This window comes from Serinus canaria, chromosome 19 (assembly GCF_022539315.1).
Source record: "Serinus canaria isolate serCan28SL12 chromosome 19, serCan2020, whole genome shotgun sequence".
In the NCBI taxonomy this organism is placed as follows: Eukaryota; Metazoa; Chordata; class Aves; order Passeriformes; family Fringillidae; genus Serinus; species Serinus canaria.
In genome coordinates this window covers 7,632,380-7,647,978 of record NC_066332.1, presented here as the reverse complement: position 1 = coordinate 7,647,978, position 15,599 = coordinate 7,632,380, and the positions used below count along the sequence as shown (strand labels likewise).

General features: G+C 45.3%; 1 protein-coding gene across 3 annotated transcripts in view; it reads right to left on the bottom strand.

Moving 5' to 3' along the window:
• Window positions 1–15,599, bottom strand: part of CLIP2 (CAP-Gly domain containing linker protein 2) — a 103,015-nt gene that overhangs the window by 84,067 nt on the left and 3,349 nt on the right. The window contains exon 1 of one of the 3 annotated variants that reach the window (XM_018919299.3): window positions 4,841–4,930. The exons of the other annotated variants lie outside the window; for them this stretch is intronic. The gene's annotated coding sequence lies outside the window, so the exon portion shown is untranslated. Of the gene's footprint in view, window positions 1–4,840; window positions 4,931–15,599 lie in introns of those variants that run through there. 3 annotated transcript variants of the gene reach the window in all.

Genomic DNA, 15,599 nt, shown 5'->3' with positions numbered 1-15,599 from the left:
GCAGATGCTTCAGAGACATCAAGATTAAGCTTGCAGGAGGCATTGATACTGGCAGTATTTACTAGGAATATACATAAACATATGTACACATATAAACAAAGTTTTCCTATGGATGAGACTCGGCAAGTTCAAAAGGCTGCTACAGGGGCCCCAGGAAAAGCCCACATAAACAGATAAAAGAGTGAAAGGCAAAACCTCCTTCCTCCAGCAGGCATCCTCTGTCTCAGCAGCATTTCCACACCAGCCTGCATTTTTGTGCCACACTGTCCATCACTAAATCTCCAGTAGGGATGGCTGGTGGATGGGTCATCAGCTCAACAGGCCAAACTTACCAGCTGGGAAACAGAAGTCCAGAGGGGAAAGAAAATTAAAAAAAAAAAAAAGAAAAAAAAAAAAAGGCACTTATGCAAGGTTGCAGACTGACCTGCTCCAATTTGCATAGTAAGGATTTCAGTTATAAAACAAATAGCTAAATGTTAAATATAGCCAAGGAGGAGGCTTTGTTCAGCTTCATGCTGATGGGAGCCACAGAGGCAGCACAGGACACAATAAACAACAACAAATATGAGGATAAAAAGCCCATGAAACACAACTGGAGAGGCCTCTTTTTCTAGGGAGGTTTGTTCTGCAGCCAGGACAGTCCCTGCATCCAGGGGAGGCACTTGCAGGTCACGAATGTGAGTGTCCACAAAGAATGGGAAATGTTGTTTGTTTCAAAGGCAGCTGCTTTTTGTGCCTGTCAGGCTACTGAAGAGTTCCCAGGGCTAATTGCAGGACACAGAAGTTGTCAGAGCACGATGCAACAGGGAAACAGGGGAGGAATATGCCAAAGGAAGAAAAAGAACAGATCAGCCAGGGAAATCCTTTGTCAGGGACTATGTCAGGAGCTGCTCCCTCAGGCTGGAAGCCTTCCTTGCCCCAGCAGAGGATGTGCTGCAAAAGAAATTCTGCAGCTTTTTGTCAGTGAAGCAACACCTTTGTCCTTTGTACAGAAACAGGCAGAGAGGCAGAGTGACAATGACAACAACAAAACAAAGGGGAAAACACTCCAGAAAACACTTCACACCGAGCCAGACTGCCCAGAGAGGCTGTGCAAATTCCTTCATTGCCATGTGCTTCTTTGAAAAATAAAAATCTTCAAACCTCTGCCTTGAATGACAGGTGAAGACAGATCCAATCTGGAACAGACAGATGGATCCAATGATTTCTTGAAGTTCCTGTGAAATCTTCCCAGTGTAGCCAATATCCACGTGGTCTTTACTACACCATGCAAGTCATTCAGTAAAATAAAATAGAATTAATTTTGACCAAGAGCACTGGCAATACAATTTAATTTGCATTACCTTTTTAAAGGAAGCTCAGGAAAGGGATTTGTAAGGAGCAGAAAGGGATTTAAGTTCCAACATCCACATACCCAACATCCCCAGAGCATTTCATTCACAAACCTCAAAGGAGGTCAGAATCACCACACCCTTTTTGGACCCAGGAGAAACAGATAGCAAGAAATTATTTTGCTCAAGATTTCTGAAAAAACAGTGGCAGAGATGGCACCAGTATCCCCCTGAGCATCTAACCCATCCAAGCACTTGGGAAATCCTTCGGAAGTGTTTATTTTGTAGACACAAAGTATAAATATTTTCAAAAAGGATCATTCGGCTTTCACAGGCACAAATGGAATTCTCAAGGGAATTGACAGCACAATTCAGAGCATAAACTCTCCAAATAAACCAAAGTTTAGATTCCCTTGGTGCTTCAGCAGACTGGGATGAGGAGATGGAGACTCCATGACAGGCTCAGAAACTGCAACATGGAATTTTGCCAGTCTGTGCCACATTCCTCTGCAACTATGCAGGTGATTAAACATTAGCTCAACACAAATTAATAACTGAAATTAAAATATCACTTTATTTCAGTGCCAGTTCAAGCCAGCATCATATTTATTTCCATCATTCTGAAGTAAAAAAATAAAAAAAGAAAAGCAGCAAATATACTAAAAAGTTGGCTTTATTACTTCACACATCTTTCTTTGCTTATGCTGCATCTGAGCCAGCCAGGGCTGCTTTATAGACACAGCTTCACTTATTTAGAGTGGGATAATAAAAGCTGTACCAGTGTATGGGAATGATTTCCAAAAAGCCTGATGCAGAAACATTGGAGTTTGCTGTAGGTTTTGTTTAAAAGGGGTTTCCACAAGATCTTCTTTTCAGGAATAGCAGAAAGCATCAGTCACATGCACAGAAGTAATTTTTCCACCACAAGAGCTACTGCACAATCACATAAAAGCAAGAAATTAAAGCCAGCTATGAGGGAGGTGCATGTGCTGTGTCCTGTTTAGCATCAGCACTGCACAGAGCTCTCAGCAGAGCAGGGAAAGGCTCCAAGAGCAGGGGGGGCTGCAGAAAGAGACTTTGGACAGTGGCACACTGAGAATTCTCTGTGTCCCCATCAGTGTCAGCCACGGAGAAAGAGACAGGGAGGACCCACACGGAGGAAACAGCAATGGAGTACGGCACAAAAAAGACCAAGCCCAATTCCTTACCCTGACCTGGGATTCTGGAGTGAGCATGGACAGCTCGTCTTTATTCAGCACTTTCATGTGGTTGTGTTAAAAAATTGACCAGTAAAGCAAAGCCCAAGTCATGCTGGAGTCTGACATCACCAGGGTTATCATCCAAGGTGCTCTCCCTGGCCAACAATGCCTGAAATTCTACCATAAACACCACAAGAACAGTGATAAAAGAGTAACTGATTATTGGGGGCATTTAAGTCAGCAACAGAGCAAAAAATAGTGCTCTCAGCTCATGTCAGCAACCTCCTTGGTCATTCTTGAGCCTTTGGGAGATGGAGAGGAAAAGAGTCACAAGGTATTTATGAAAGGCCTCCATGAAAAAATAGATTTCTCCATAAATATCTACAGATATCTCTATAGATAAGTGCACATCTGTCTAACACAGGCTGGCAACAAGTCACATCCAGGTCTAGCTACCCACACCTGGCCTTTCCCAGAGCTTTAAAAGTATCTAAACCTTGCCATGCATTGTACTCTCTGCAAGGTGGTACCAGCACCATGTACCTGGGGTATGGAACTCGCTTTTTATACTGTCTCCTGTCCTCACCAGAATTATAAAACACATCTCAAATAAAGAAAAAAAAATTAATTTCCCCAAGTTTCATGAACAGAGGCAGCATTTTGATAAATAAACCCAACAGCCTCAGTCAGGAGGTGGAACACACACTTTGACCTATTTTAGCCACCCAATACCACAACAGAAGAATCAGCCTGGATGTCCTCACAGAGCCACATCCCTTGGTACCAGAACCCCCCCTCTGGGTTCTCCATCACTCCTTCTGCCAAACCAAAAAGCACAAGTGGGGATAAAGAGCAAACACACCTGGAACTGCTCCTTGCTTGTGCATTATGGCAGCCTCCAGGGCTCGAGGAGCCCACACCAACCTGGCCTCAGCAGATAATCCCATCCCTACTGATTCTAAGAGCAACTCCTGGAAAAACACAAGAGGTTTCCCTTAAGTGAAGACAGCCCCACATCTCTGCTCCTGAGAGGACAGACAGGCTCCAGCACAGCTTCTCCCTGCTGTGCTGCAGTGGCTGGTGCTGATGTTGTCACTTGTGCCATGTCTCAGAGCTGAGCCTTTGAAGTCCTGTACTCCCAGAGATTTCTGGCAGGCAGTGACAACTTTAGTGAGAACACAGCTGTTTGATGCAGACTCCCTCCTTCCAAATCCCTGGCAGGCTCTAACAGCAGGCAGGTAATTTCTTTAAATGCTGTATCTCAGACCCAACTGTAAAATCAGGAGCTGCACTACATTCAAAAACCTCACCACACCAGCAATGACAGACCCGTGCTGACTAACGGGGCTCTCTCAGAGCACTGATGGGGACAGGAATCTCTTACCAGGCAGCTGGGCAGAGCTGAGGCCAACCAGCCTAGCCAGGCACCCCAGATATATCTCTGTCCACATGCAGACCAGTTCTTGAGTTGCAAGTCACCCTCAAGGAAACACTTCTAGCCAGTAGTAACGGATGGAGGGGTAAAAGCTGACACCCATTCCAGCAGGATGAGTTTCTGAGACAAGGTTTGGAGGCCTGTGAGAGTGATGCTCAGCAGAGCAGCAAATAACACTCGGTGCTGACACAGTGCTTTGTCTCCCAGCGCTTCCAAAACGCCGCTGCAGCCTCTCTGGATACTGTGGAGATAACAACTCCTGCCTCTGCCTCCGTCCCTGAATGCTGCCCCAAACACCCTTTGCTGTTTGGTGTCAGGAGATGCAAGGGGCAGAGCCCTCCTGCATCTGCCTGGCTGCTCATGCCAATGTCAGCAGCTCAACCTGGGCCTTCCTCAGAGGCACATCTTGCACCAGACAAAAAACCCACATCGGATGCTGCAGGATGTGGTTCATGTCATATCTGGATCGTTAAGTAAGAAAAACCGAGCGAGGACACTGAGCCCAGCAAGCTCCCAAAGACAAAAGATAAATTTCCTCCCTTTCCAAACCCAAAACTCGCTCGGCACCGAGCCGGGGATGCTGACACCGCTCCCACCTCCGTCTCCATGGCATCACGCCGCTCCAAGGCGCCCTTCCCGTGCCCCGCACCCCGCCCGGGGCTCGGGGGGTGCATGCCCCGGGCAGGCCCGCAGCTCTCCCGCACCCCTCCCGCCGTGCCCAGGCAGCCAGCCGGGCTGCCGGGGATGCTCGGCGCCTTCCCCAGCCCAAGGACAATGCCGCCCATCGGTACCGAGCGGCGCATCCCCGCTGCCCGGGCTCCCTCCATCTATCCATCCATCCCTCCATCCCTCCTTTGTTGTGCCGTCCCCCTTACCCTGTGCTGCCCTGCTCCGGGGCAGGGCGCTCGGAGCCGCCGTAGGATGCGAGCCCGGCCGGCAGCCGCCCTGCCACTCCCTGCGCGGCCGAGCCCGAGCCCGAGCCCGAGCCGGGAGGAGGGAGCTGGGCGGCGGCTCGGGCAGCGGGGGCGGAGAGGATGCGGGGCCGGCACCGCCGCGGCTGCCGCCGGGCCCACACGAACAAAGGGGCCGGTCCGGGGCCGCCCCGCGCCGAAATCCTCCTGTTTGCCGGGCCCTGGCGCCTCCCGGAATGGGGTGGGAGGGTGGAAAGGCAGCGCGGAGGCTCCTCCTGGCTGCCCGCAGCCCCGAGCGCTCCTGCTCTAAAATCCGAAATAATGGTAAAAATCGCCTTTGCTCGCTGGAGCCGGCGCCTCCCTCCCCGCGGCTCCGGGAAGGAGGAGCTCTCCAGGCACCCCTGAATTTAGGTGGTAGCGATTTTGATTGATACAAGAAAGAAAGGGCAGGAGGTGCTTCCTGTAAAAAAAAAAGGAGAGACTCCCCCTAATTAGCCGGGATTTAACGGGGGAAGCAGCAAAGAGAACACACCTGCAGCTTGGAACCTCGTTGACTCAAAGCAAGGATGGCCGGGCTGAGGTGGTGAGCATCACTTGGCCTTCACCTCTTCCTGCTGCTCCCTCCCAGAGCCGTGCCTGGGCTGACATTGCACGGAGATACAACGGAGCAGGGCCATACAATCATTTAGGAAAACCCCTTTAAGCTCCTGGAGTCCAACCAGTCCCCCAGCACGGGCAAGGCCACCACTGCTCCATGTCCCCAGGTCCTAATTCTACACGTCTGTTAAATCCCTCCCGGGATTGTGACTCCACCACTGCCCTAGGCAGCCTGTGCCAGGGCTGGACACCCTTTTGGTCAGGAAATTTTCCACAGTGTCCAATCCAAACCTCCCTTGGTGCTACTAGAGGCTGTTTTCTCTTGTCCTGTCCCTGTTCCCTGGGAGCAGAGCCTGACCCCACCTGGCTGCACCTTCCTATCAGGGAGTTGTGAGGAGTGAGAAGGTCCCCCCTGAGCCTCCTTTTCTCCAGGAAGAGGAGCACCCCCAGATCCCTCAACCACTCCTGATCAGAATTGTGTGCCAGACCCTTTGCAGCTCTGCTGCCTTTCTCTGTACACGTTCCAGCACCAGTCTGGTGCCTGTGCCCTCAGACTGCATCCCTAATTAAGACAGGAGTGGAAGTGCTTTGCACAAGGGCCATAACTCTACTCAGTGTACTTTATTGCCTCTGCAGACACCCACATCACCCAAGGGGCAGCCCAGGATATTTTGCACATCAGATGCTGTGGTGGGAGGCCCCAGGGAACGCAGAAACAGAGGAGGCTCCCACCCAGCAGCAATCCCCAGATTTGTGGCTGTGACGCTGCTCTGTTTTGCCTGCGGGAGCCCAAAAAAGCAGAGATGGAAATGGAGGAGGTGCAGGCACCAAAGCAGAGAAGAATGGAGCTGAGGTCAACAGAGCATCACCCAGGATATGAGATTTGACAGTCCTGGCTTTAACAAGATGATCCAGTCCCAGGAGGCAGCTGTAGGCATCCTCATTCCTCATCTTGCAGGGAGGGAGCCAAAGTAAGAAGTGAAATGGCTGGTCCAAGCCAAAAATAGAACCCAAAGCACCTGACTTCAACGCCTCTGCTTCAACTGCTAGTTACTGTATTTCCCTGACATTTTCCTACAGCCAAGCTCAAGTCTTTGCTTTGCAGTCTGTATACAAGAATTTTTGTCTCCTCTCCAATCTATAGTTGCCTAGGGAAACAGTATGGTGATAGGGGAAGAGTGAGAGGAGAAGGTGCCTGTTGAGTCAGGCTTGGGCTCCAACAGGACTTCTCACTTCTCCATCCAGCTCCACCCCTGATTTTTCAGCTCAGTCAGTCCCTATCCTTAGGTCCAAGTCTCTTTTCTTATCCAAAAGGTGGCAGAGCAATGATGGTGACCTCCCATTGTGAGACTAACAAGAAGCACTACATGCAGACATGCATTTGGTAAGGAGGACTGTAAATTTAAAGAAGTTCTGGAAAAAAACATCCTCTTTAATATTTTCAGGTGCTTCAGAGTAGGATTTCAAATCAGGAATTGCTTAGAAGTTAAACCTCATTTTTGATCAATTGTACAATTTTATGCTCGGTTTTATATACAGTAATTTGTTCTCAGTACAAATAACTTCCACATAAAAGTTTAAATGTCAGCCCTGTTCTACATGACAAAGAAGGTCAGCAGGTCTGGGGTTATATTTTGCCCGCAAAAGGTATGTGGTACCCACAGCAGCTCTGGGAGGAGAATCAAACCCACTGGCTTCAGTGTGATGAAGGTAGAAAAAAGTTCACTGCTCTTGCAGTCATTTCCTTGAATCATTTTGACAAATCTGCCTCCCTGCTAAACTTTCTCTGGGGAATTTCCAGGGAGAACAGGAAAGATTATCCAGGGCAGTGATGTGGCTGGAGTGCCTGTAGACTTGAATTTGTGTCTCCAGCACAGCTGTCCCTCAGCTTTTGTTGTACCTGCTTGTCACAAAGCTTCAGGGTGACTTTAAATGTTGAAATGCCATCATCCCACAGACACTACTATTTCCCAAGAACCATTGCTTTCTTCACAGGGGCTTCTGTGCAGGCAAAGAATCCCTCATTGATGTCCCAGACAGGGGAGAGCAAAGGAGACACTTCAGTTTCAGCCTTGTTAGTTTTACACAGGTGAGCAGAATAATGACTTTAATTAAACCATTATGTGTAGAGAGCTGGTCTGTAATCTCTGACATCTCTGGGCTATCACATTTTGCCTGATAATACTCTCTCCTACCCTCTTGTTTTCTGTGATATGATATATATCTTGTTTTGAAAAGTGGCTTCTCACAGATAGGCAAAACTGTCTCCACTTGACTGATCCAATACTGGGATCTGACAAGGATTTGCATTAGCTGTTGGGATCTCTAAAAAACTTCTCTGCTGTTTTCTTTTCAATTACTCTGACAAACAGAAGCATCACACAGCAATGTAACGTAAAAACCAAGGGAATACTCATGCCTGCATCTAGGCAAACAAAAATAGCAAACATTTTGTGTTTTGCTGTTATCTATGGTGTTTAAATAAAGACAGCCAAAATGCTGAAGTGCCTTTCCATTTTATTCCCCAAAGGCAGCAGCCTTTTAAAGATGCCAGTTCACATCAGGAGTGGCATCAAGACCCCAGATGGCAACAAGGGCTTGAGTTGAATCCCTTCATTCTTTTCCCTACCACAGGCCTAAAAATCCCTACCTCTGTACTGTGGGAACTGAGTGGTGGCAGAAACTATATTTGAAAATATTGCACAACTTCATCACTGTCAACATTCAGTTATGTGATTTCCAGCACCTCAAAGGTGCAGATGCAATGACAGCCTAAGCTCCTACTGTTCCTGCAGGCTGACACTATAAAGAGCCTTCTGCATCTGGGGGCAGAGCACAAAATTCCAGCACTGGTGGGAGGAACAAGATTAAAGCAGTGATCTGAAGAAAAGCTGTTTTTTCCCTTTGATTACAGAGCTGCTGAAAGACCTTCTTATCTTGAGGATCAGTGGCTGCTTTAGGCCTTACTCATTCTAGGCCAAGACTAAAGTTCAGAAACTTCTTATAAACAGTCTTTAAATGAAAATTAAGATCTTGCATGGTTGCAATGACTCAGCCAAGTGGCAGCATGTTTTCAGGCATTTGTTATCTGACCCAGAGCCACCACAAAGCCTCTAATATCCAGCAGATTCTGTTGTGTCTAGGTAGGGGAGAGAAACCTCTCATTTATATCCAAGCCAGCTGTCTAGGCTTTCTACATAATGAGTGCAGAGGAACAGGCACTGGGGTAGAATCCCCCTCATCCTACTGCAGGCACCTAAAATGCATGAATTGCTCTCTAATGGTGCTCTCATCCATCCAGGAATTAAAGAGAGTGTTGAGAAGTAGCCAAATGAGATGTTGAAAGTGAAGTGATGAGAATCCCACTCATCTCCCTTGCAGAAACACTCAGCACAGCTGATGGAGCTGATTTGGGCACACACAGCTCAGAGGTGTGTGCTGGGTGCACTCTTGTCTGAAGGCCTCTCTTTGTTCTGTTTCACTGGAAGAAAGGAGATTTTTGGCCAGGATTCAGCATGGGCAAGGTCTGGCTCCAGGACCCTTTAGGGGAACACACCTGGCTTGTGCAGTGTGCTGGGAAGTGCTCTGGGAAAGGCTTTCTACAGCTGACTTCTGTGAGTTCCTGAATATTTCTTAACTTAAAAGGAAGTGTGGATAGATTATGTTGAAGGATCATGGCAGTTCTCATTAATTATGAAGATCAAGAGGAGCTCTTACTGCTTTTTTAGTGTGTTTCCTAAACTGAAATTAGTGCATTAGCTGTTACTTAAACTCCAGCCATCAGTATAACTTAATCATTAACACAGCCTAGCTCCTGTTGTTCCACATTTTGAAAGTAAACTACCTTGCTGCAGTAGCAGTGATTCCAAGGAATGTGGGACAGCACTCCACACAAAAGTAAAACAATAAGATGGATCATGCTGCAGGATTGAAGAAATAGTGCCATTTTCATCACAAAGGCTGTTTCCTGCCCATGAGCACAAAGGAAAGAGGATGTTCAGAGAAATTCAGCATCCATTAAGTGGAGGCCTTCTGAAATCCTGTGTTTGTCCAAATACCCCATGCAAGTTCACATTGGCAGTGGAGAATTTGGAACAGCTCATTTATTAAGTCAGTAGATTATTGTCAGTCTTTCATCTGAGGATGAAGCTCCTCTTTACAGATGAAGTAAATGAGTCATAGAGAGGAGAAATAATAGCTGTGAACATAGCTGTTCATTCAGCTGAAACAGAAATGTGTTGGTTGACATCTACATTTCAGAGTCAAACATCTACAGCTAAGCATGACTGAAAAAAGAGCAATACAGGAGGATCAGAGCAGGGAGAGACTGAAGAGGGTTGGCAGTAATGAACATAACATCTTATTCAGGGCAGGGAAAAACACAGCAAAAAAACAGAGGTTAAGTAGTGAACAAACCATTCCAGCACAGTACCACATATTTATTTTCCCTGTTATGTTTATTTTCCCTATCCCCACACAGCAAAGAACCCCATATTGCTGTATTTAAAGACCACTTTGTATCCCTGGTAGATCTAGAAGTACATAGCAGGTCAGTCTGGGCAGCAGATGAAAAGAAAGTAGAACCTTGTTGGAACCACTCCATCATTGCCCTAAAGGCCCTAAACCTTGTTGCTTGTCTAAATCAAGATTTAAAGAGCACCCTGTCCTTTATTAGTTCATTTTCCAAGATCAGGGCAGCTGCCAATTGCACTTACCCAGGCTGGCCTAGAGATAAAGGAGACTTGTAACCCTCCTGACCTCAAAGGTGAGCAAAACCCACCTTATTTTGTAGACTTGGAATCCAATTTGAGAGGGATAAGTTTATTATCCAAAGACCCCTCTAAGACACAGAATCCAGGTAACCAGATCCTGGGCATTATCATGTTCTTCATTCAGTTCATGCACTTCTCTTTACACACATTCCATCCAGAGAAGAAAGCAGCCTTAGGGCTCCCAGTGTGGTTCCTACAGTCTATTGGTTAGGTGAAGCATAGCTTGTTTTATAAACCTCTGATAATTCCCTGTATAGTCCCATGAGTCCTCCAAAAATCAGGGAGACAAAGATCCACCATAATGGGGCAGCTCTGCATTTTTCCAGTTGTCAAAGCAAACTGTCCCAGCTCAGTCTCTGTGCATTGCAAATCAAAATTCCTTCTAGATCAATATTTCTCATTGGATGTCAAAAATTTATTCCCCTCTATATACCTCTTCTTATTGTCACCAGGGGTGTCAAGATTTATTGTGTGCTCTGACCTCATCAAATAAGTATTGTAACAAACTGAGACAGCCTGTACTTTGTGAGAAAGATGAAAAAAGCTGTTTATTTCCATGTTGCTTGGGCCTTGCCACACAGACTGTTTTAGACCCAAAAGAAGCACCAGATGTTTTCTAGCAGAGCCACAGAATGTGCTGTGAGAGGCAGGAGAATCTGGTTTCCTTTTCATGAACTGGAGCATGTTAGAAGATCAAAGCTGAGGGACAGGAGCCAGGAGGAAAAAGTTTCCTATCTCTGTCCAAGACTTCAAAAAAGATTTCAGTTCCTACAACCAAAACTGTGTTTAATGGGGAAGGGGAGGGAAATGAGGCTTCAATTCTGACACTTAAGCCAGGCTTTAAAATGTCAGCAGGCAGTGCCTGGACATGGTTTGGATTGCTGCTGTGGCTGTGGGCACTGAAACATCCCGTTCAGTTTCTCAGCCTTTAATTCTCCAGAAAAGCAAAACTATCCTTAAAAAAGGCTCTGACACTGTAATTTAACATAGGGAGTGCTTTTCCAGAAGATCCTAAGGCACACAAGGAACAATCTTTGTAACAACTTGCAGATGAGAAAAACTGGAGCATGAAGGCTCACAGTCCCAGGCAGGATCACCTCCAGTCCACTGACTCCCAGTCACTAAAGCAGCCAGCTGGTCCCAAACAGGTTTGTGTAGTGGGTGTGATGTAAATCTCACCATAATGAGCCCTGCCAGAGCTGTATGTGAGATATGGAATAGCAGCAATTTTCCAATTTTCCTCTGTAAGGCAGGAGGAGTCTGGAAAAGGTAGGAGGCTGTTAACAGTACAATGAACTTCCCTCTGCTTCCTGCCAAGGAAGGGATACTTTTAATTAAGGAGAGGTTTCAACCAAAGACCATGCCTGACCTAATTTAAATACCACAGGATTGGGCAGAGCATAAATACAAATAAATAAATAAATAAATAAATATTCTGCCCACAGGATTGGGCAGAGCATAAATACAAATAAATAAATGAAAATTCTGCCCACAGTATTGGGCAGAGCATAAATACAAATAAATAAATACAGATAAATAAATAAATAAATAAAAATTTCTGCCCACAGTAATGGGCAGAGCATAAATACCCAGCCCAAACCCTCAGCACATCATGTGTCAGTCCTGATGGAATAGGCTGCTATCCTGTCACCAGGAGAGCACTGCAGAACCATCCACTGATCCCTGCTGTCAGTTCTCAGCTGGTTTGGAGAAAAGGTCTATTAAAAAGAGGTTATTTTTAAATGCAGAAATATTATAAAAAGGTTTATAAAAGGAGGTTATTTCTTTATGCAGAAATATTATGTCCTGTGACCGGAGAGCAGCAAGATGCCCCAAATGACCTCAGTCACCAACTGGATATTGCTGCAGGGATTGCCAGGAGCTAAGGGCAGCCTTGACTCCCAAAAATCCCAGCCTTACTAAAACAGATGTAGAAAGGTTGAGAAAGCTTGATCCTTTGCCAGTGTTCATTTTCATCTTAGGATGTTTATTACAGCAAATCCTTTCTACCATAGATTTTGGCTGTCAGATGCTGTGATATAACCCAGATCCAGGAACTTGCACACACTCCTTCAGTTTCCTGTCAATTTAATTGTATTAATTGCACTACATGAACTACATATGTTCCAGTAAGAAAGAATCACTGTCAAAATGCAGCCAGTGGGGTGTTCTGTAGAGCACTGTACAGTGACACATGAGAATTGGATCCTAATCCATTTTTTGGTTTTCCTGCTGGTGTAAAATGGAAACTCCCTCCATGTCAACAACTGCTTTCACATCAGCAAAAGAGAAACAATGCTACTGACCTGATGTAAAGTGCTTTAACTCATCAGAATGAATATGGAAGGCACACATTCAAATAGCTAATGCTGCCTTCTCTGGTCCAGTCCTAAGTACTGACAGATGAGCTCAATAACATATACAACAAATATGAAGTTAACAAGTGAAAAAAAACCCAAATATAAAGCTAAGAAGTGGGAAAATACAATTAAGGTAAATTATCCTGTGGAATTCAATGCCAGAATATATTAGAGGTAATTAACATAGTTATATTGCAGCAGTAACAATGTTAATTCTGATTAAAATTTAATTCAAAAATATGAGACAGCTCAGCTCTTGAAGAAAAGTAAACTTCTCTGAACAGATTCTATGATTGTTGTACATCACATTTGAGGTTTGTTTCTCCTTTCTTTGAGCCTGTGGTAACTGAGCTTCTCAAGGGGGTGTTTGTCTGAACAGGCATCTGGCCTGTTCCAGCCAGTAATTCACCTGTACCTTTCATTTCACATTCTTTGCAATACTTCTAAGAATGTTTGTGGTAACAAAACAGAAACAGCAGGTTGCTATCTGAGCTGTTTATTGAAGAAAGCAAATAAGAAATTAAAAGAACCTTTTTATTTTGGTATGCAAAACACAAATATAAATTAAGCCATGTGATGCCCATTTAGCATGCTAAGAAAAGAGATAAAGATACTTACAAACTGGGCTTAAAGTGTCATGGAAACAGCTGTCCTCCCAACAGACTGAAATTCATTTATTTGTTGTATCCAGGCAAGTTTGGCAGAGAAACCCCCTGCATTCACACCTATGTATCACACCAAAAGCTGTGATTTTAAAGCAGACTACAAATACCAACCCAAAATTCAAACAAATAATTGTACTTTGTTGGGGTTTTTTTTTTTGTTTGTTTGTTTGCAAGTGGGGTAGATTTGAGAGATTATTAATGCTTTGTGACATCAAGGTCATAAAACCATATTGCACTTCCAGAGAGAATTGCCTTGCAAATGACACAGTGCCGTGACTTTCAAATCCCAATAGTCAAGGAGTTGAAGTCCAACAATTTCTCCACTTAGAATATCTGGCTCATGCAGATCCTTCTTCACAGGGCTGGTGTGACTGAAGCCCTGAAGTTGTTTCCATGAACATAAAGAGAATATGAGAGAGAACCCCTGTAAACAGCACTTCAGACTTGCAGAGCAATTTCACTCTCCCTATCCCCACACTGCAAAAACCCCAAAATTCCTATATTTAAAGACCACCTTTTGTCCCTGGTAGATCTAGAAGTACATAAGCAGGCCAATCTGGGCAGCAGATGAAAAGAAAGTAGAACCCTGTTGGATCCACTCCATCACTGCTGCCGTGGGACTGTGCTGTTTTGAGAGGTGTCATGTGTATGAAAAATCTTGTAAGCCTCTATCCCAGCAGCAGATAGAAGAGTGAAATACTTCTGTACCAGTGTGGGCTTGCAGGGGGCAGGAATCCTTCCCAACACAAAACAAGACCTGTCCCAGAGCAATTGTGCCATTTGTTTGCACAGGAAATGTGCCTGGAGACTGCCAAAGCCGAGGCCTCAGCAAGGACTTGCTGCCACCCATCTCTCCTGGAATCCCTGATCTCTGCAGCAGCAGTTTGCACAATCACAGCTCCCAGCTCCACAAGCCACATCCCAGGCTGGCCTGAATGGGCTTGTCTCAGTGAGAGATGATTTTGTCACCTTTGCCATGAAGCTTCACCCAAGCAGCCGGTGCTGGGAAGCACATTGTGCTCCCAGCCTGCTGAGTTCAGCAAGGAAAAGCAGCCCAAATTTAGCAAAAGTCATAAATCCAGGTTCAACTCCACCTACAGGAACTATAGCCAGGAAATCAATTAGATTAATCAGCTGCACAGCAAGAGCACAGTTCCCTAATCAGGATCAAGCCTTTCCCTGTGCTGTATTTTTTGAGGTGCAGTGGGGTGTCATTAAGAGACAGCATAAGATTTTAGTTTCTAAACCCTTCATTTCTTCAATAAAGATCCACTTTGCTGTAGCATAGGAGTTTTAAATTATACTCTTCCCTTCTCCTCTGTTTTCCAGCTACATAAGAGGTCAAATTCCTTGCTTACACTGATGTATTGGGGAAATAAAGTCTACTTCTGGCAGCTATCTTTTCAATCATTCAATTTCCATAAAATTCCAGTTCCAATAAACTGATTGATAACCTACAATCTGGACCAGGTGAGGTGTATCAGGTTCCTCTGCACACCTTTCACTTGATGTGCACACAACATGCTGTAGCACTGTACCCTGAGGGTATTTTCTGTAAGTAATGTTTCCATTCTAAGATGAGGTTTACAAAGCACAGTTGTGATTATTACACTGAAACAAGGGAAGCTCACAAGGGGGATTTTGCTGTATTCTGCTTGTATTAGGTCAAACCATCCACTCACAGTTAAGCCCAGTGAAGCTTCTGGCAGATAATCTGTACAATCAATCCCATTTTTAAAGCTGCTATGGATGCACTTCACAACAAAGATTGTGTTTGCAGCTCTGCATTTCTCTATTCCACTCCCACAAGTCTCCTACAGTGAAAGAACTCAGTGCAGGTGGCATCAGTGTTGCTGTATCACCCATCAGCAGGAGGTGAACCCCTGGAAGGCAGAGAAAGCAACAGCACAAGCCCAGCTCACATTCACCCTAACAACAATATGTAACATTTTGTGACCTTTCAGCACCTCTATCACCTTATGCCATGGCATTGCAGGAGGTTTTAAAATAGGAATTCAGTGATCAGACAAAAAGGGATGTCTCTGAAGAACAATATAGTCACAGAGGACTTAGAGCACACAGTTTATACAGCCCTGCTGCTTGGGAAGCACCTTGCCTGACTAGGAATCCTCCTCTAGTGCAGCAGTGAACCATATTTTACATTAATAACAACTGAAATCTGAGCAAATGTCTTGAACAACTTTAATTTAGGAAGTGGATGAAATAACCAAATAATCACCAAATATCCATTGTAGGGGTGAAGGAATCTGCATTTCATGTCTAGAGATGAAAACTAATATTCTTCAAAATCTAAGACTTTTTTCTGAGG